This window comes from Schistocerca serialis, chromosome 9, assembly GCF_023864345.2.
Source record: "Schistocerca serialis cubense isolate TAMUIC-IGC-003099 chromosome 9, iqSchSeri2.2, whole genome shotgun sequence".
Classification (NCBI taxonomy): domain Eukaryota; kingdom Metazoa; phylum Arthropoda; class Insecta; order Orthoptera; family Acrididae; genus Schistocerca; species Schistocerca serialis.
In genome coordinates, this window is record NC_064646.1 from 445,561,356 (window position 1) to 445,577,309 (window position 15,954).

Here is a 15,954-nt window from a genome sequence, read left to right on the forward strand (position 1 = left end):
ATTTTTTAAGATTTCGCACCAACTACACTCCACGATCGCAAAGTTAATGCTCTTACGACCCCCATACGCGCAACACTCGAACAGGTTTGTGAGATAAAAATCGCATCTCCCCGGCGGGGAATCGAACCCCGGTCTCCCGCGTGACAGGCGGGGATACTAACCACTATACTACCGAGGAAGACGCAGCTAGCGTCTCGAATGCACAATTATGTTACTCAAATAGCTGATACATCTCAAACCTAGCCTCCTGTTGCTGTCAGAGACAGCTGCTAAGAATTAAAAGTATGCCCCAGGTGAGGCTCGAACTCACAACCCCGGCATTGCTCACGGCTACTGCCTTATAAGTACCGTGCGCTAACCAATTGCGCCACTGGGGCTACAACACAGTGCTCTCAGTTAGCGGTATTCACTTTGCTGCAAACCAGTGGTGGCCACAGAAACATACGATCGCCACCTGATGCCATACTGCGACTTTGGCACCTGACTACCAATGCTTCGCTCTATTCTTGTTTCATATGCTACGCTTACATGCACATCAACCGGCTCTGGTCGTCGAGAAAACGCGGGAAAACGCGCGCCTTGCCTTCTGCTACCTGTCGAACAGCGAGAGCAGATGCGTGGCAAGCTCTAAGCTCTGCAGGCGCACTGCGGCCACGCAGCTGGACGAGAGGTACCTTCCTTGGGAGCTTGCTCAGCCATGGAGAACACGTTTCTTAGCGAATTGCACTTGTCTCGTAGAAAGAAATGCTGCCACTGGCCCTGTGGCGCAACGGATAACGCGTCTGACTACGGATCAGAAGATTCCAGGTTCGAATCCTGGCAGGGTCGGCATTTTGTTAGTTGCCGACGCGTAGCTGGCCAGTGGATTTCGTATGTCGCCGCATCGTGGAGTGCTTTGTTGCTCCTGTGCATCTCGCAGCTGCATGTCGAGTCGATCGTGGTAAATATCGCTGCCTGCAAGCGTCAGCGTAGCGTCAGTCGAGCAAAGTCGAGACAAGTCAAGCTGAGAGCTGTAGGAGATGATACGCAATTAAATACAGGCGTGTGAAAGCGACGCAGACAACACTTTCCAAGTGTCCCACGTCACGTGGCGCAGAGCCGGCGCAACCCCAGCCAGCAGAGTGGCGCAGTGGAAGCGTGCTGGGCCCATAACCCAGAGGTCCGTGGATCGAAACCACGCTCTGCTAAAATTATTTCTTTTGCGGACTGTGTCGAGCTCGATTATTACGCCCACAGCGTCGGCTGGGGTGCTTTGATTCAGCGTTAACAGCAAACCCCGTAATTCTGAAGTGTGAAGAATGCGAGAACCACTTCCTAAGATGTAGCATTTTTTAAGATTTCGCACCAACTACACTCCACGATCGCAAAGTTAATGCTCTTACGACCCCCATACGCGCAACACTCGAACAGGTTTGTGAGATAAAAATCGCATCTCCCCGGCGGGGAATCGAACCCCGGTCTCCCGCGTGACAGGCGGGGATACTAACCACTATACTACCGAGGAAGACGCAGCTAGCGTCTCGAATGCACAATTATGTTACTCAAATAGCTGATACATCTCAAACCTAGCCTCCTGTTGCTGTCAGAGACAGCTGCTAAGAATTAAAAGTATGCCCCAGGTGAGGCTCGAACTCACAACCCCGGCATTGCTCACGGCTACTGCCTTATAAGTACCGTGCGCTAACCAATTGCGCCACTGGGGCTACAACACAGTGCTCTCAGTTAGCGGTATTCACCTTGCTGCAAACCAGTGGTGGCCACAGAAACATACGATCGCCACCTGATGCCATACTGCGACTTTGGCACCTGACTACCAATGCTTCGTGCTATTCTTGTTTCATATGCTACGCTTACATGCACATCAACCGGCTCTGGTCGTCGAGAAAACGCGGGAAAACGCGCGCCTTGCCTTCTGCTACCTGTCGAACAGCGAGAGCAGATGCGTGGCAAGCTCTAAGCTCTGCAGGCGCACTGCGGCCACGCAGCTGGACGAGAGGTACCTTCCTTGGGAGCTTGCTCAGCCATGGAGAACACGTTTCTTAGCGAATTGCACTTGTCTCGTAGAAAGAAATGCTGCCACTGGCCCTGTGGCGCAACGGATAACGCGTCTGACTACGGATCAGAAGATTCCAGGTTCGAATCCTGGCAGGGTCGGCATTTTGTTAGTTGCCGACGCGTAGCTGGCCAGTGGATTTCGTATGTCGCCGCATCGTGGAGTGCTTTGTTGCTCCTGTGCATCTCGCAGCTGCATGTCGAGTCGATCGTGGTAAATATCGCTGCCTGCAAGCGTCAGCGTAGCGTCAGTCGAGCAAAGTCGAGACAAGTCAAGCTGAGAGCTGTAGGAGATGATACGCAATTAAATACAGGCGTGTGAAAGCGACGCAGACAACACTTTCCAAGTGTCCCACGTCACGTGGCGCAGAGCCGGCGCAACCCCAGCCAGCAGAGTGGCGCAGTGGAAGCGTGCTGGGCCCATAACCCAGAGGTCCGTGGATCGAAACCACGCTCTGCTAAAATTATTTCTTTTGCGGACTGTGTCGAGCTCGATTATTACGCCCACAGCGTCGGCTGGGGTGCTTTGATTCAGCGTTAACAGCAAACCCCGTAATTCTGAAGTGTGAAGAATGCGAGAACCACTTCCTAAGATGTAGCATTTTTTAAGATTTCGCACCAACTACACTCCACGATCGCAAAGTTAATGCTCTTACGACCCCCATACGCGCAACACTCGAACAGGTTTGTGAGATAAAAATCGCATCTCCCCGGCGGGGAATCGAACCCCGGTCTCCCGCGTGACAGGCGGGGATACTAACCACTATACTACCGAGGAAGACGCAGCTAGCGTCTCGAATGCACAATTATGTTACTCAAATAGCTGATACATCTCAAACCTAGCCTCCTGTTGCTGTCAGAGACAGCTGCTAAGAATTAAAAGTATGCCCCAGGTGAGGCTCGAACTCACAACCCCGGCATTGCTCACGGCTACTGCCTTATAAGTACCGTGCGCTAACCAATTGCGCCACTGGGGCTACAACACAGTGCTCTCAGTTAGCGGTATTCACTTTGCTGCAAACCAGTGGTGGCCACAGAAACATACGATCGCCACCTGATGCCATACTGCGACTTTGGCACCTGACTACCAATGCTTCGTGCTATTCTTGTTTCATATGCTACGCTTACATGCACATCAACCGGCTCTGGTCGTCGAGAAAACGCGGGAAAACGCGCGCCTTGCCTTCTGCTACCTGTCGAACAGCGAGAGCAGATGCGTGGCAAGCTCTAAGCTCTGCAGGCGCACTGCGGCCACGCAGCTGGACGAGAGGTACCTTCCTTGGGAGCTTGCTCAGCCATGGAGAACACGTTTCTTAGCGAATTGCACTTGTCTCGTAGAAAGAAATGCTGCCACTGGCCCTGTGGCGCAACGGATAACGCGTCTGACTACGGATCAGAAGATTCCAGGTTCGAATCCTGGCAGGGTCGGCATTTTGTTAGTTGCCGACGCGTAGCTGGCCAGTGGATTTCGTATGTCGCCGCATCGTGGAGTGCTTTGTTGCTCCTGTGCATCTCGCAGCTGCATGTCGAGTCGATCGTGGTAAATATCGCTGCCTGCAAGCGTCAGCGTAGCGTCAGTCGAGCAAAGTCGAGACAAGTCAAGCTGAGAGCTGTAGGAGATGATACGCAATTAAATACAGGCGTGTGAAAGCGACGCAGACAACACTTTCCAAGTGTCCCACGTCACGTGGCGCAGAGCCGGCGCAACCCCAGCCAGCAGAGTGGCGCAGTGGAAGCGTGCTGGGCCCATAACCCAGAGGTCCGTGGATCGAAACCACGCTCTGCTAAAATTATTTCTTTTGCGGACTGTGTCGAGCTCGATTATTACGCCCACAGCGTCGGCTGGGGTGCTTTGATTCAGCGTTAACAGCAAACCCCGTAATTCTGAAGTGTGAAGAATGCGAGAACCACTTCCTAAGATGTAGCATTTTTTAAGATTTCGCACCAACTACACTCCACGATCGCAAAGTTAATGCTCTTACGACCCCCATACGCGCAACACTCGAACAGGTTTGTGAGATAAAAATCGCATCTCCCCGGCGGGGAATCGAACCCCGGTCTCCCGCGTGACAGGCGGGGATACTAACCACTATACTACCGAGGAAGACGCAGCTAGCGTCTCGAATGCACAATTATGTTACTCAAATAGCTGATACATCTCAAACCTAGCCTCCTGTTGCTGTCAGAGACAGCTGCTAAGAATTAAAAGTATGCCCCAGGTGAGGCTCGAACTCACAACCCCGGCATTGCTCACGGCTACTGCCTTATAAGTACCGTGCGCTAACCAATTGCGCCACTGGGGCTACAACACAGTGCTCTCAGTTAGCGGTATTCACCTTGCTGCAAACCAGTGGTGGCCACAGAAACATACGATCGCCACCTGATGCCATACTGCGACTTTGGCACCTGACTACCAATGCTTCGTGCTATTCTTGTTTCATATGCTACGCTTACATGCACATCAACCGGCTCTGGTCGTCGAGAAAACGCGGGAAAACGCGCGCCTTGCCTTCTGCTACCTGTCGAACAGCGAGAGCAGATGCGTGGCAAGCTCTAAGCTCTGCAGGCGCACTGCGGCCACGCAGCTGGACGAGAGGTACCTTCCTTGGGAGCTTGCTCAGCCATGGAGAACACGTTTCTTAGCGAATTGCACTTGTCTCGTAGAAAGAAATGCTGCCACTGGCCCTGTGGCGCAACGGATAACGCGTCTGACTACGGATCAGAAGATTCCAGGTTCGAATCCTGGCAGGGTCGGCATTTTGTTAGTTGCCGACGCGTAGCTGGCCAGTGGATTTCGTATGTCGCCGCATCGTGGAGTGCTTTGTTGCTCCTGTGCATCTCGCAGCTGCATGTCGAGTCGATCGTGGTAAATATCGCTGCCTGCAAGCGTCAGCGTAGCGTCAGTCGAGCAAAGTCGAGACAAGTCAAGCTGAGAGCTGTAGGAGATGATACGCAATTAAATACAGGCGTGTGAAAGCGACGCAGACAACACTTTCCAAGTGTCCCACGTCACGTGGCGCAGAGCCGGCGCAACCCCAGCCAGCAGAGTGGCGCAGTGGAAGCGTGCTGGGCCCATAACCCAGAGGTCCGTGGATCGAAACCACGCTCTGCTAAAATTATTTCTTTTGCGGACTGTGTCGAGCTCGATTATTACGCCCACAGCGTCGGCTGGGGTGCTTTGATTCAGCGTTAACAGCAAACCCCGTAATTCTGAAGTGTGAAGAATGCGAGAACCACTTCCTAAGATGTAGCATTTTTTAAGATTTCGCACCAACTACACTCCACGATCGCAAAGTTAATGCTCTTACGACCCCCATACGCGCAACACTCGAACAGGTTTGTGAGATAAAAATCGCATCTCCCCGGCGGGGAATCGAACCCCGGTCTCCCGCGTGACAGGCGGGGATACTAACCACTATACTACCGAGGAAGACGCAGCTAGCGTCTCGAATGCACAATTATGTTACTCAAATAGCTGATACATCTCAAACCTAGCCTCCTGTTGCTGTCAGAGACAGCTGCTAAGAATTAAAAGTATGCCCCAGGTGAGGCTCGAACTCACAACCCCGTCATTGCTCACGGCTACTGCCTTATAAGTACCGTGCGCTAACCAATTGCGCCACTGGGGCTACAACACAGTGCTCTCAGTTAGCGGTATTCACTTTGCTGCAAACCAGTGGTGGCCACAGAAACATACGATCGCCACCTGATGCCATACTGCGACTTTGGCACCTGACTACCAATGCTTCGTGCTATTCTTGTTTCATATGCTACGCTTACATGCACATCAACCGGCTCTGGTCGTCGAGAAAACGCGGGAAAACGCGCGCCTTGCCTTCTGCTACCTGTCGAACAGCGAGAGCAGATGCGTGGCAAGCTCTAAGCTCTGCAGGCGCACTGCGGCCACGCAGCTGGACGAGAGGTACCTTCCTTGGGAGCTTGCTCAGTCATGGAGAACACGTTTCTTAGCGAATTGCACTTGTCTCGTAGAAAGAAATGCTGCCACTGGCCCTGTGGCGCAACGGATAACGCGTCTGACTACGGATCAGAAGATTCCAGGTTCGAATCCTGGCAGGGTCGGCATTTTGTTAGTTGCCGACGCGTAGCTGGCCAGTGGATTTCGTATGTCGCCGCATCGTGGAGTGCTTTGTTGCTCCTGTGCATCTCGCAGCTGCATGTCGAGTCGATCGTGGTAAATATCGCTGCCTGCAAGCGTCAGCGTAGCGTCAGTCGAGCAAAGTCGAGACAAGTCAAGCTGAGAGCTGTAGGAGATGATACGCAATTAAATACAGGCGTGTGAAAGCGACGCAGACAACACTTTCCAAGTGTCCCACGTCACGTGGCGCAGAGCCGGCGCAACCCCAGCCAGCAGAGTGGCGCAGTGGAAGCGTGCTGGGCCCATAACCCAGAGGTCCGTGGATCGAAACCACGCTCTGCTAAAATTATTTCTTTTGCGGACTGTGTCGAGCTCGATTATTACGCCCACAGCGTCGGCTGGGGTGCTTTGATTCAGCGTTAACAGCAAACCCCGTAATTCTGAAGTGTGAAGAATGCGAGAACCACTTCCTAAGATGTAGCATTTTTTAAGATTTCGCACCAACTACACTCCACGATCGCAAAGTTAATGCTCTTACGACCCCCATACGCGCAACACTCGAACAGGTTTGTGAGATAAAAATCGCATCTCCCCGGCGGGGAATCGAACCCCGGTCTCCCGCGTGACAGGCGGGGATACTAACCACTATACTACCGAGGAAGACGCAGCTAGCGTCTCGAATGCACAATTATGTTACTCAAATAGCTGATACATCTCAAACCTAGCCTCCTGTTGCTGTCAGAGACAGCTGCTAAGAATTAAAAGTATGCCCCAGGTGAGGCTCGAACTCACAACCCCGGCATTGCTCACGGCTACTGCCTTATAAGTACCGTGCGCTAACCAATTGCGCCACTGGGGCTACAACACAGTGCTCTCAGTTAGCGGTATTCACCTTGCTGCAAACCAGTGGTGGCCACAGAAACATACGATCGCCACCTGATGCCATACTGCGACTTTGGCACCTGACTACCAATGCTTCGTGCTATTCTTGTTTCATATGCTACGCTTACATGCACATCAACCGGCTCTGGTCGTCGAGAAAACGCGGGAAAACGCGCGCCTTGCCTTCTGCTACCTGTCGAACAGCGAGAGCAGATGCGTGGCAAGCTCTAAGCTCTGCAGGCGCACTGCGGCCACGCAGCTGGACGAGAGGTACCTTCCTTGGGAGCTTGCTCAGCCATGGAGAACACGTTTCTTAGCGAATTGCACTTGTCTCGTAGAAAGAAATGCTGCCACTGGCCCTGTGGCGCAACGGATAACGCGTCTGACTACGGATCAGAAGATTCCAGGTTCGAATCCTGGCAGGGTCGGCATTTTGTTAGTTGCCGACGCGTAGCTGGCCAGTGGATTTCGTATGTCGCCGCATCGTGGAGTGCTTTGTTGCTCCTGTGCATCTCGCAGCTGCATGTCGAGTCGATCGTGGTAAATATCGCTGCCTGCAAGCGTCAGCGTAGCGTCAGTCGAGCAAAGTCGAGACAAGTCAAGCTGAGAGCTGTAGGAGATGATACGCAATTAAATACAGGCGTGTGAAAGCGACGCAGACAACACTTTCCAAGTGTCCCACGTCACGTGGCGCAGAGCCGGCGCAACCCCAGCCAGCAGAGTGGCGCAGTGGAAGCGTGCTGGGCCCATAACCCAGAGGTCCGTGGATCGAAACCACGCTCTGCTAAAATTATTTCTTTTGCGGACTGTGTCGAGCTCGATTATTACGCCCACAGCGTCGGCTGGGGTGCTTTGATTCAGCGTTAACAGCAAACCCCGTAATTCTGAAGTGTGAAGAATGCGAGAACCACTTCCTAAGATGTAGCATTTTTTAAGATTTCGCACCAACTACACTCCACGATCGCAAAGTTAATGCTCTTACGACCCCCATACGCGCAACACTCGAACAGGTTTGTGAGATAAAAATCGCATCTCCCCGGCGGGGAATCGAACCCAGGTCTCCCGCGTGACAGGCGGGGATACTAACCACTATACTACCGAGGAAGACGCAGCTAGCGTCTCGAATGCACAATTATGTTACTCAAATAGCTGATACATCTCAAACCTAGCCTCCTGTTGCTGTCAGAGACAGCTGCTAAGAATTAAAAGTATTCCCCAGGTGAGGCTCGAACTCACAACCCCGGCATTGCTCACGGCTACTGCCTTATAAGTACCGTGCGCTAACCAATTGCGCCACTGGGGCTACAACACAGTGCTCTCAGTTAGCGGTATTCACTTTGCTGCAAACCAGTGGTGGCCACAGAAACATACGATCGCCACCTGATGCCATACTGCGACTTTGGCACCTGACTACCAATGCTTCGTGCTATTCTTGTTTCATATGCTACGCTTACATGCACATCAACCGGCTCTGGTCGTCGAGAAAACGCGGGAAAACGCGCGCCTTGCCTTCTGCTACCTGTCGAACAGCGAGAGCAGATGCGTGGCAAGCTCTAAGCTCTGCAGGCGCACTGCGGCCACGCAGCTGGACGAGAGGTACCTTCCTTGGGAGCTTGCTCAGCCATGGAGAACACGTTTCTTAGCGAATTGCACTTGTCTCGTAGAAAGAAATGCTGCCACTGGCCCTGTGGCGCAACGGATAACGCGTCTGACTACGGATCAGAAGATTCCAGGTTCGAATCCTGGCAGGGTCGGCATTTTGTTAGTTGCCGACGCGTAGCTGGCCAGTGGATTTCGTATGTCGCCGCATCGTGGAGTGCTTTGTTGCTCCTGTGCATCTCGCAGCTGCATGTCGAGTCGATCGTGGTAAATATCGCTGCCTGCAAGCGTCAGCGTAGCGTCAGTCGAGCAAAGTCGAGACAAGTCAAGCTGAGAGCTGTAGGAGATGATACGCAATTAAATACAGGCGTGTGAAAGCGACGCAGACAACACTTTCCAAGTGTCCCACGTCACGTGGCGCAGAGCCGGCGCAACCCCAGCCAGCAGAGTGGCGCAGTGGAAGCGTGCTGGGCCCATAACCCAGAGGTCCGTGGATCGAAACCACGCTCTGCTAAAATTATTTCTTTTGCGGACTGTGTCGAGCTCGATTATTACGTCCACAGCGTCGGCTGGGGTGCTTTGATTCAGCGTTAACAGCAAACCCCGTAATTCTGAAGTGTGAAGAATGCGAGAACCACTTCCTAAGATGTAGCATTTTTTAAGATTTCGCACCAACTACACTCCACGATCGCAAAGTTAATGCTCTTACGACCCCCATACGCGCAACACTCGAACAGGTTTGTGAGATAAAAATCGCATCTCCCCGGCGGGGAATCGAACCCCGGTCTCCCGCGTGACAGGCGGGGATACTAACCACTATACTACCGAGGAAGACGCAGCTAGCGTCTCGAATGCACAATTATGTTACTCAAATAGCTGATACATCTCAAACCTAGCCTCCTGTTGCTGTCAGAGACAGCTGCTAAGAATTAAAAGTATGCCCCAGGTGAGGCTCGAACTCACAACCCCGGCATTGCTCACGGCTACTGCCTTATAAGTACCGTGCGCTAACCAATTGCGCCACTGGGGCTACAACACAGTGCTCTCAGTTAGCGGTATTCACTTTGCTGCAAACCAGTGGTGGCCACAGAAACATACGATCGCCACCTGATGCCATACTGCGACTTTGGCACCTGACTACCAATGCTTCGTGCTATTCTTGTTTCATATGCTACGCTTACATGCACATCAACCGGCTCTGGTCGTCGAGAAAACGCGGGAAAACGCGCGCCTTGCCTTCTGCTACCTGTCGAACAGCGAGAGCAGATGCGTGGCAAGCTCTAAGCTCTGCAGGCGCACTGCGGCCACGCAGCTGGACGAGAGGTACCTTCCTTGGGAGCTTGCTCAGCCATGGAGAACACGTTTCTTAGCGAATTGCACTTGTCTCGTAGAAAGAAATGCTGCCACTGGCCCTGTGGCGCAACGGATAACGCGTCTGACTACGGATCAGAAGATTCCAGGTTCGAATCCTGGCAGGGTCGGCATTTTGTTAGTTGCCGACGCGTAGCTGGCCAGTGGATTTCGTATGTCGCCGCATCGTGGAGTGCTTTGTTGCTCCTGTGCATCTCGCAGCTGCATGTCGAGTCGATCGTGGTAAATATCGCTGCCTGCAAGCGTCAGCGTAGCGTCAGTCGAGCAAAGTCGAGACAAGTCAAGCTGAGAGCTGTAGGAGATGATACGCAATTAAATACAGGCGTGTGAAAGCGACGCAGACAACACTTTCCAAGTGTCCCACGTCACGTGGCGCAGAGCCGGCGCAACCCCAGCCAGCAGAGTGGCGCAGTGGAAGCGTGCTGGGCCCATAACCCAGAGGTCCGTGGATCGAAACCACGCTCTGCTAAAATTATTTCTTTTGCGGACTGTGTCGAGCTCGATTATTACGCCCACAGCGTCGGCTGGGGTGCTTTGATTCAGCGTTAACAGCAAACCCCGTAATTCTGAAGTGTGAAGAATGCGAGAACCACTTCCTAAGATGTAGCATTTTTTAAGATTTCGCACCAACTACACTCCACGATCGCAAAGTTAATGCTCTTACGACCCCCATACGCGCAACACTCGAACAGGTTTGTGAGATAAAAATCGCATCTCCCCGGCGGGGAATCGAACCCAGGTCTCCCGCGTGACAGGCGGGGATACTAACCACTATACTACCGAGGAAGACGCAGCTAGCGTCTCGAATGCACAATTATGTTACTCAAATAGCTGATACATCTCAAACCTAGCCTCCTGTTGCTGTCAGAGACAGCTGCTAAGAATTAAAAGTATTCCCCAGGTGAGGCTCGAACTCACAACCCCGGCATTGCTCACGGCTACTGCCTTATAAGTACCGTGCGCTAACCAATTGCGCCACTGGGGCTACAACACAGTGCTCTCAGTTAGCGGTATTCACTTTGCTGCAAACCAGTGGTGGCCACAGAAACATACGATCGCCACCTGATGCCATACTGCGACTTTGGCACCTGACTACCAATGCTTCGTGCTATTCTTGTTTCATATGCTACGCTTACATGCACATCAACCGGCTCTGGTCGTCGAGAAAACGCGGGAAAACGCGCGCCTTGCCTTCTGCTACCTGTCGAACAGCGAGAGCAGATGCGTGGCAAGCTCTAAGCTCTGCAGGCGCACTGCGGCCACGCAGCTGGACGAGAGGTACCTTCCTTGGGAGCTTGCTCAGCCATGGAGAACACGTTTCTTAGCGAATTGCACTTGTCTCGTAGAAAGAAATGCTGCCACTGGCCCTGTGGCGCAACGGATAACGCGTCTGACTACGGATCAGAAGATTCCAGGTTCGAATCCTGGCAGGGTCGGCATTTTGTTAGTTGCCGACGCGTAGCTGGCCAGTGGATTTCGTATGTCGCCGCATCGTGGAGTGCTTTGTTGCTCCTGTGCATCTCGCAGCTGCATGTCGAGTCGATCGTGGTAAATATCGCTGCCTGCAAGCGTCAGCGTAGCGTCAGTCGAGCAAAGTCGAGACAAGTCAAGCTGAGAGCTGTAGGAGATGATACGCAATTAAATACAGGCGTGTGAAAGCGACGCAGACAACACTTTCCAAGTGTCCCACGTCACGTGGCGCAGAGCCGGCGCAACCCCAGCCAGCAGAGTGGCGCAGTGGAAGCGTGCTGGGCCCATAACCCAGAGGTCCGTGGATCGAAACCACGCTCTGCTAAAATTATTTCTTTTGCGGACTGTGTCGAGCTCGATTATTACGTCCACAGCGTCGGCTGGGGTGCTTTGATTCAGCGTTAACAGCAAACCCCGTAATTCTGAAGTGTGAAGAATGCGAGAACCACTTCCTAAGATGTAGCATTTTTTAAGATTTCGCACCAACTACACTCCACGATCGCAAAGTTAATGCTCTTACGACCCCCATACGCGCAACACTCGAACAGGTTTGTGAGATAAAAATCGCATCTCCCCGGCGGGGAATCGAACCCCGGTCTCCCGCGTGACAGGCGGGGATACTAACCACTATACTACCGAGGAAGACGCAGCTAGCGTCTCGAATGCACAATTATGTTACTCAAATAGCTGATACATCTCAAACCTAGCCTCCTGTTGCTGTCAGAGACAGCTGCTAAGAATTAAAAGTATGCCCCAGGTGAGGCTCGAACTCACAACCCCGGCATTGCTCACGGCTACTGCCTTATAAGTACCGTGCGCTAACCAATTGCGCCACTGGGGCTACAACACAGTGCTCTCAGTTAGCGGTATTCACTTTGCTGCAAACCAGTGGTGGCCACAGAAACATACGATCGCCACCTGATGCCATACTGCGACTTTGGCACCTGACTACCAATGCTTCGTGCTATTCTTGTTTCATATGCTACGCTTACATGCACATCAACCGGCTCTGGTCGTCGAGAAAACGCGGGAAAACGCGCGCCTTGCCTTCTGCTACCTGTCGAACAGCGAGAGCAGATGCGTGGCAAGCTCTAAGCTCTGCAGGCGCACTGCGGCCACGCAGCTGGACGAGAGGTACCTTCCTTGGGAGCTTGCTCAGCCATGGAGAACACGTTTCTTAGCGAATTGCACTTGTCTCGTAGAAAGAAATGCTGCCACTGGCCCTGTGGCGCAACGGATAACGCGTCTGACTACGGATCAGAAGATTCCAGGTTCGAATCCTGGCAGGGTCGGCATTTTGTTAGTTGCCGACGCGTAGCTGGCCAGTGGATTTCGTATGTCGCCGCATCGTGGAGTGCTTTGTTGCTCCTGTGCATCTCGCAGCTGCATGTCGAGTCGATCGTGGTAAATATCGCTGCCTGCAAGCGTCAGCGTAGCGTCAGTCGAGCAAAGTCGAGACAAGTCAAGCTGAGAGCTGTAGGAGATGATACGCAATTAAATACAGGCGTGTGAAAGCGACGCAGACAACACTTTCCAAGTGTCCCACGTCACGTGGCGCAGAGCCGGCGCAACCCCAGCCAGCAGAGTGGCGCAGTGGAAGCGTGCTGGGCCCATAACCCAGAGGTCCGTGGATCGAAACCACGCTCTGCTAAAATTATTTCTTTTGCGGACTGTGTCGAGCTCGATTATTACGCCCACAGCGTCGGCTGGGGTGCTTTGATTCAGCGTTAACAGCAAACCCCGTAATTCTGAAGTGTGAAGAATGCGAGAACCACTTCCTAAGATGTAGCATTTTTTAAGATTTCGCACCAACTACACTCCACGATCGCAAAGTTAATGCTCTTACGACCCCCATACGCGCAACACTCGAACGGGTTTGTGAGATAAAAATCGCATCTCCCCGGCGGGGAATCGAACCCCGGTCTCCCGCGTGACAGGCGGGGATACTAACCACTATACTACCGAGGAAGACGCAGCTAGCGTCTCGAATGCACAATTATGTTACTCAAATAGCTGATACATCTCAAACCTAGCCTCCTGTTGCTGTCAGAGACAGCTGCTAAGAATTAAAAGTATGCCCCAGGTGAGGCTCGAACTCACAACCCCGTCATTGCTCACGGCTACTGCCTTATAAGTACCGTGCGCTAACCAATTGCGCCACTGGGGCTACAACACAGTGCTCTCAGTTAGCGGTATTCACTTTGCTGCAAACCAGTGGTGGCCACAGAAACATACGATCGCCACCTGATGCCATACTGCGACTTTGGCACCTGACTACCAATGCTTCGTGCTATTCTTGTTTCATATGCTACGCTTACATGCACATCAACCGGCTCTGGTCGTCGAGAAAACGCGGGAAAACGCGCGCCTTGCCTTCTGCTACCTGTCGAACAGCGAGAGCAGATGCGTGGCAAGCTCTAAGCTCTGCAGGCGCACTGCGGCCACGCAGCTGGACGAGAGGTACCTTCCTTGGGAGCTTGCTCAGCCATGGAGAACACGTTTCTTAGCGAATTGCACTTGTCTCGTAGAAAGAAATGCTGCCACTGGCCCTGTGGCGCAACGGATAACGCGTCTGACTACGGATCAGAAGATTCCAGGTTCGAATCCTGGCAGGGTCGGCATTTTGTTAGTTGCCGACGCGTAGCTGGCCAGTGGATTTCGTATGTCGCCGCATCGTGGAGTGCTTTGTTGCTCCTGTGCATCTCGCAGCTGCATGTCGAGTCGATCGTGGTAAATATCGCTGCCTGCAAGCGTCAGCGTAGCGTCAGTCGAGCAAAGTCGAGACAAGTCAAGCTGAGAGCTGTAGGAGATGATACGCAATTAAATACAGGCGTGTGAAAGCGACGCAGACAACACTTTCCAAGTGTCCCACGTCACGTGGCGCAGAGCCGGCGCAACCCCAGCCAGCAGAGTGGCGCAGTGGAAGCGTGCTGGGCCCATAACCCAGAGGTCCGTGGATCGAAACCACGCTCTGCTAAAATTATTTCTTTTGCGGACTGTGTCGAGCTCGATTATTACGCCCACAGCGTCGGCTGGGGTGCTTTGATTCAGCGTTAACAGCAAACCCCGTAATTCTGAAGTGTGAAGAATGCGAGAACCACTTCCTAAGATGTAGCATTTTTTAAGATTTCGCACCAACTACACTCCACGATCGCAAAGTTTATGCTCTTACGACCCCCATACGCGCAACACTCGAACAGGTTTGTGAGATAAAAATCGCATCTCCCCGGCGGGGAATCGAACCCCGGTCTCCCGCGTGACAGGCGGGGATACTAACCACTATACTACCGAGGAAGACGCAGCTAGCGTCTCGAATGCACAATTATGTTACTCAAATAGCTGATACATCTCAAACCTAGCCTCCTGTTGCTGTCAGAGACAGCTGCTAAGAATTAAAAGTATGCCCCAGGTGAGGCTCGAACTCACAACCCCGGCATTGCTCACGGCTACTGCCTTATAAGTACCGTGCGCTAACCAATTGCGCCACTGGGGCTACAACACAGTGCTCTCAGTTAGCGGTATTCACCTTGCTGCAAACCAGTGGTGGCCACAGAAACATACGATCGCCACCTGATGCCATACTGCGACTTTGGCACCTGACTACCAATGCTTCGTGCTATTCTTGTTTCATATGCTACGCTTACATGCACATCAACCGGCTCTGGTCGTCGAGAAAACGCGGGAAAACGCGCGCCTTGCCTTCTGCTACCTGTCGAACAGCGAGAGCAGATGCGTGGCAAGCTCTAAGCTCTGCAGGCGCACTGCGGCCACGCAGCTGGACGAGAGGTACCTTCCTTGGGAGCTTGCTCAGCCATGGAGAACACGTTTCTTAGCGAATTGCACTTGTCTCGTAGAAAGAAATGCTGCCACTGGCCCTGTGGCGCTACGGATAACGCGTCTGACTACGGATCAGAAGATTCCAGGTTCGAATCCTGGCAGGGTCGGCATTTTGTTAGTTGCCGACGCGTAGCTGGCCAGTGGATTTCGTATGTCGCCGCATCGTGGAGTGCTTTGTTGCTCCTGTGCATCTCGCAGCTGCATGTCGAGTCGATCGTGGTAAATATCGCTGCCTGCAAGCGTCAGCGTAGCGTCAGTCGAGCAAAGTCGAGACAAGTCAAGCTGAGAGCTGTAGGAGATGATACGCAATTAAATACAGGCGTGTGAAAGCGACGCAGACAACACTTTCCAAGTGTCCCACGTCACGTGGCGCAGAGCCGGCGCAACCCCAGCCAGCAGAGTGGCGCAGTGGAAGCGTGCTGGGCCCATAACCCAGAGGTCCGTGGATCGAAACCACGCTCTGCTAAAATTATTTCTTTTGCGGACTGTGTCGAGCTCGATTATTACGCCCACAGCGTCGGCTGGGGTGCTTTGATTCAGCGTTAACAGCAAACCCCGTAATTCTGAAGTGTGAAGAATGCGAGAACCACTTCCTAAGATGTAGCATTTTTTAAGATTTCGCACCAACTACACTCCACGATCGCAAA

General features: G+C 52.8%; 48 non-coding genes across 48 annotated transcripts; 24 read left to right on the plus strand and 24 right to left on the minus strand.

The window, feature by feature from the left end:
• Positions 1-106: 106 nt before the first annotated feature.
• On the minus strand, positions 107-178 carry Trnad-guc (transfer RNA aspartic acid (anticodon GUC)). The gene has a single exon. It is a non-coding gene; the product is annotated as a tRNA-Asp (tRNA).
• A 107-nt stretch (positions 179-285) lies between these two features.
• Positions 286-377, minus strand: Trnai-uau (transfer RNA isoleucine (anticodon UAU)). Its single transcript is given in 2 exon segments — positions 286-321; positions 340-377. It is a non-coding gene; the product is annotated as a tRNA-Ile (tRNA).
• Positions 378-755: 378 nt separating this feature from the next.
• Positions 756-828, plus strand: Trnar-acg (transfer RNA arginine (anticodon ACG)). Its single transcript has one exon. It is a non-coding gene; the product is annotated as a tRNA-Arg (tRNA).
• A 287-nt stretch (positions 829-1,115) lies between these two features.
• Trnam-cau (transfer RNA methionine (anticodon CAU)) lies at positions 1,116-1,187 on the plus strand. The gene has a single exon. It is a non-coding gene; the product is annotated as a tRNA-Met (tRNA).
• Positions 1,188-1,432: 245 nt separating this feature from the next.
• Trnad-guc (transfer RNA aspartic acid (anticodon GUC)) lies at positions 1,433-1,504 on the minus strand. The gene has a single exon. It is a non-coding gene; the product is annotated as a tRNA-Asp (tRNA).
• Positions 1,505-1,611: 107 nt separating this feature from the next.
• On the minus strand, positions 1,612-1,703 carry Trnai-uau (transfer RNA isoleucine (anticodon UAU)). The gene is given in 2 exon segments: positions 1,612-1,647; positions 1,666-1,703. It is a non-coding gene; the product is annotated as a tRNA-Ile (tRNA).
• A 378-nt stretch (positions 1,704-2,081) lies between these two features.
• Trnar-acg (transfer RNA arginine (anticodon ACG)) lies at positions 2,082-2,154 on the plus strand. Its single transcript has one exon. It is a non-coding gene; the product is annotated as a tRNA-Arg (tRNA).
• A 287-nt stretch (positions 2,155-2,441) lies between these two features.
• On the plus strand, positions 2,442-2,513 carry Trnam-cau (transfer RNA methionine (anticodon CAU)). Its single transcript has one exon. It is a non-coding gene; the product is annotated as a tRNA-Met (tRNA).
• Positions 2,514-2,758: 245 nt separating this feature from the next.
• On the minus strand, positions 2,759-2,830 carry Trnad-guc (transfer RNA aspartic acid (anticodon GUC)). The gene has a single exon. It is a non-coding gene; the product is annotated as a tRNA-Asp (tRNA).
• Positions 2,831-2,937: 107 nt separating this feature from the next.
• On the minus strand, positions 2,938-3,029 carry Trnai-uau (transfer RNA isoleucine (anticodon UAU)). Its single transcript is given in 2 exon segments — positions 2,938-2,973; positions 2,992-3,029. It is a non-coding gene; the product is annotated as a tRNA-Ile (tRNA).
• Positions 3,030-3,407: 378 nt separating this feature from the next.
• Trnar-acg (transfer RNA arginine (anticodon ACG)) lies at positions 3,408-3,480 on the plus strand. Its single transcript has one exon. It is a non-coding gene; the product is annotated as a tRNA-Arg (tRNA).
• Positions 3,481-3,767: 287 nt separating this feature from the next.
• On the plus strand, positions 3,768-3,839 carry Trnam-cau (transfer RNA methionine (anticodon CAU)). Its single transcript has one exon. It is a non-coding gene; the product is annotated as a tRNA-Met (tRNA).
• A 245-nt stretch (positions 3,840-4,084) lies between these two features.
• Positions 4,085-4,156, minus strand: Trnad-guc (transfer RNA aspartic acid (anticodon GUC)). The gene has a single exon. It is a non-coding gene; the product is annotated as a tRNA-Asp (tRNA).
• A 107-nt stretch (positions 4,157-4,263) lies between these two features.
• Positions 4,264-4,355, minus strand: Trnai-uau (transfer RNA isoleucine (anticodon UAU)). Its single transcript is given in 2 exon segments — positions 4,264-4,299; positions 4,318-4,355. It is a non-coding gene; the product is annotated as a tRNA-Ile (tRNA).
• Positions 4,356-4,733: 378 nt separating this feature from the next.
• Positions 4,734-4,806, plus strand: Trnar-acg (transfer RNA arginine (anticodon ACG)). The gene has a single exon. It is a non-coding gene; the product is annotated as a tRNA-Arg (tRNA).
• Positions 4,807-5,093: 287 nt separating this feature from the next.
• Trnam-cau (transfer RNA methionine (anticodon CAU)) lies at positions 5,094-5,165 on the plus strand. Its single transcript has one exon. It is a non-coding gene; the product is annotated as a tRNA-Met (tRNA).
• A 245-nt stretch (positions 5,166-5,410) lies between these two features.
• Trnad-guc (transfer RNA aspartic acid (anticodon GUC)) lies at positions 5,411-5,482 on the minus strand. The gene has a single exon. It is a non-coding gene; the product is annotated as a tRNA-Asp (tRNA).
• A 107-nt stretch (positions 5,483-5,589) lies between these two features.
• Trnai-uau (transfer RNA isoleucine (anticodon UAU)) lies at positions 5,590-5,681 on the minus strand. Its single transcript is given in 2 exon segments — positions 5,590-5,625; positions 5,644-5,681. It is a non-coding gene; the product is annotated as a tRNA-Ile (tRNA).
• Positions 5,682-6,059: 378 nt separating this feature from the next.
• Positions 6,060-6,132, plus strand: Trnar-acg (transfer RNA arginine (anticodon ACG)). The gene has a single exon. It is a non-coding gene; the product is annotated as a tRNA-Arg (tRNA).
• A 287-nt stretch (positions 6,133-6,419) lies between these two features.
• On the plus strand, positions 6,420-6,491 carry Trnam-cau (transfer RNA methionine (anticodon CAU)). The gene has a single exon. It is a non-coding gene; the product is annotated as a tRNA-Met (tRNA).
• A 245-nt stretch (positions 6,492-6,736) lies between these two features.
• Positions 6,737-6,808, minus strand: Trnad-guc (transfer RNA aspartic acid (anticodon GUC)). The gene has a single exon. It is a non-coding gene; the product is annotated as a tRNA-Asp (tRNA).
• A 107-nt stretch (positions 6,809-6,915) lies between these two features.
• Positions 6,916-7,007, minus strand: Trnai-uau (transfer RNA isoleucine (anticodon UAU)). The gene is given in 2 exon segments: positions 6,916-6,951; positions 6,970-7,007. It is a non-coding gene; the product is annotated as a tRNA-Ile (tRNA).
• A 378-nt stretch (positions 7,008-7,385) lies between these two features.
• Positions 7,386-7,458, plus strand: Trnar-acg (transfer RNA arginine (anticodon ACG)). Its single transcript has one exon. It is a non-coding gene; the product is annotated as a tRNA-Arg (tRNA).
• Positions 7,459-7,745: 287 nt separating this feature from the next.
• Trnam-cau (transfer RNA methionine (anticodon CAU)) lies at positions 7,746-7,817 on the plus strand. Its single transcript has one exon. It is a non-coding gene; the product is annotated as a tRNA-Met (tRNA).
• Positions 7,818-8,062: 245 nt separating this feature from the next.
• On the minus strand, positions 8,063-8,134 carry Trnad-guc (transfer RNA aspartic acid (anticodon GUC)). The gene has a single exon. It is a non-coding gene; the product is annotated as a tRNA-Asp (tRNA).
• Positions 8,135-8,241: 107 nt separating this feature from the next.
• Trnai-uau (transfer RNA isoleucine (anticodon UAU)) lies at positions 8,242-8,333 on the minus strand. Its single transcript is given in 2 exon segments — positions 8,242-8,277; positions 8,296-8,333. It is a non-coding gene; the product is annotated as a tRNA-Ile (tRNA).
• Positions 8,334-8,711: 378 nt separating this feature from the next.
• Positions 8,712-8,784, plus strand: Trnar-acg (transfer RNA arginine (anticodon ACG)). The gene has a single exon. It is a non-coding gene; the product is annotated as a tRNA-Arg (tRNA).
• Positions 8,785-9,071: 287 nt separating this feature from the next.
• Positions 9,072-9,143, plus strand: Trnam-cau (transfer RNA methionine (anticodon CAU)). The gene has a single exon. It is a non-coding gene; the product is annotated as a tRNA-Met (tRNA).
• Positions 9,144-9,388: 245 nt separating this feature from the next.
• On the minus strand, positions 9,389-9,460 carry Trnad-guc (transfer RNA aspartic acid (anticodon GUC)). Its single transcript has one exon. It is a non-coding gene; the product is annotated as a tRNA-Asp (tRNA).
• A 107-nt stretch (positions 9,461-9,567) lies between these two features.
• On the minus strand, positions 9,568-9,659 carry Trnai-uau (transfer RNA isoleucine (anticodon UAU)). Its single transcript is given in 2 exon segments — positions 9,568-9,603; positions 9,622-9,659. It is a non-coding gene; the product is annotated as a tRNA-Ile (tRNA).
• A 378-nt stretch (positions 9,660-10,037) lies between these two features.
• Trnar-acg (transfer RNA arginine (anticodon ACG)) lies at positions 10,038-10,110 on the plus strand. The gene has a single exon. It is a non-coding gene; the product is annotated as a tRNA-Arg (tRNA).
• Positions 10,111-10,397: 287 nt separating this feature from the next.
• Trnam-cau (transfer RNA methionine (anticodon CAU)) lies at positions 10,398-10,469 on the plus strand. The gene has a single exon. It is a non-coding gene; the product is annotated as a tRNA-Met (tRNA).
• Positions 10,470-10,714: 245 nt separating this feature from the next.
• Trnad-guc (transfer RNA aspartic acid (anticodon GUC)) lies at positions 10,715-10,786 on the minus strand. Its single transcript has one exon. It is a non-coding gene; the product is annotated as a tRNA-Asp (tRNA).
• Positions 10,787-10,893: 107 nt separating this feature from the next.
• Trnai-uau (transfer RNA isoleucine (anticodon UAU)) lies at positions 10,894-10,985 on the minus strand. The gene is given in 2 exon segments: positions 10,894-10,929; positions 10,948-10,985. It is a non-coding gene; the product is annotated as a tRNA-Ile (tRNA).
• A 378-nt stretch (positions 10,986-11,363) lies between these two features.
• On the plus strand, positions 11,364-11,436 carry Trnar-acg (transfer RNA arginine (anticodon ACG)). The gene has a single exon. It is a non-coding gene; the product is annotated as a tRNA-Arg (tRNA).
• Positions 11,437-11,723: 287 nt separating this feature from the next.
• Trnam-cau (transfer RNA methionine (anticodon CAU)) lies at positions 11,724-11,795 on the plus strand. Its single transcript has one exon. It is a non-coding gene; the product is annotated as a tRNA-Met (tRNA).
• A 245-nt stretch (positions 11,796-12,040) lies between these two features.
• Trnad-guc (transfer RNA aspartic acid (anticodon GUC)) lies at positions 12,041-12,112 on the minus strand. Its single transcript has one exon. It is a non-coding gene; the product is annotated as a tRNA-Asp (tRNA).
• A 107-nt stretch (positions 12,113-12,219) lies between these two features.
• On the minus strand, positions 12,220-12,311 carry Trnai-uau (transfer RNA isoleucine (anticodon UAU)). The gene is given in 2 exon segments: positions 12,220-12,255; positions 12,274-12,311. It is a non-coding gene; the product is annotated as a tRNA-Ile (tRNA).
• A 378-nt stretch (positions 12,312-12,689) lies between these two features.
• Trnar-acg (transfer RNA arginine (anticodon ACG)) lies at positions 12,690-12,762 on the plus strand. The gene has a single exon. It is a non-coding gene; the product is annotated as a tRNA-Arg (tRNA).
• Positions 12,763-13,049: 287 nt separating this feature from the next.
• On the plus strand, positions 13,050-13,121 carry Trnam-cau (transfer RNA methionine (anticodon CAU)). The gene has a single exon. It is a non-coding gene; the product is annotated as a tRNA-Met (tRNA).
• Positions 13,122-13,366: 245 nt separating this feature from the next.
• On the minus strand, positions 13,367-13,438 carry Trnad-guc (transfer RNA aspartic acid (anticodon GUC)). Its single transcript has one exon. It is a non-coding gene; the product is annotated as a tRNA-Asp (tRNA).
• Positions 13,439-13,545: 107 nt separating this feature from the next.
• Trnai-uau (transfer RNA isoleucine (anticodon UAU)) lies at positions 13,546-13,637 on the minus strand. Its single transcript is given in 2 exon segments — positions 13,546-13,581; positions 13,600-13,637. It is a non-coding gene; the product is annotated as a tRNA-Ile (tRNA).
• Positions 13,638-14,015: 378 nt separating this feature from the next.
• Trnar-acg (transfer RNA arginine (anticodon ACG)) lies at positions 14,016-14,088 on the plus strand. Its single transcript has one exon. It is a non-coding gene; the product is annotated as a tRNA-Arg (tRNA).
• Positions 14,089-14,375: 287 nt separating this feature from the next.
• On the plus strand, positions 14,376-14,447 carry Trnam-cau (transfer RNA methionine (anticodon CAU)). Its single transcript has one exon. It is a non-coding gene; the product is annotated as a tRNA-Met (tRNA).
• Positions 14,448-14,692: 245 nt separating this feature from the next.
• Positions 14,693-14,764, minus strand: Trnad-guc (transfer RNA aspartic acid (anticodon GUC)). The gene has a single exon. It is a non-coding gene; the product is annotated as a tRNA-Asp (tRNA).
• Positions 14,765-14,871: 107 nt separating this feature from the next.
• On the minus strand, positions 14,872-14,963 carry Trnai-uau (transfer RNA isoleucine (anticodon UAU)). Its single transcript is given in 2 exon segments — positions 14,872-14,907; positions 14,926-14,963. It is a non-coding gene; the product is annotated as a tRNA-Ile (tRNA).
• A 378-nt stretch (positions 14,964-15,341) lies between these two features.
• Positions 15,342-15,414, plus strand: Trnar-acg (transfer RNA arginine (anticodon ACG)). The gene has a single exon. It is a non-coding gene; the product is annotated as a tRNA-Arg (tRNA).
• A 287-nt stretch (positions 15,415-15,701) lies between these two features.
• Positions 15,702-15,773, plus strand: Trnam-cau (transfer RNA methionine (anticodon CAU)). The gene has a single exon. It is a non-coding gene; the product is annotated as a tRNA-Met (tRNA).
• Positions 15,774-15,954: the final 181 nt, after the last annotated feature.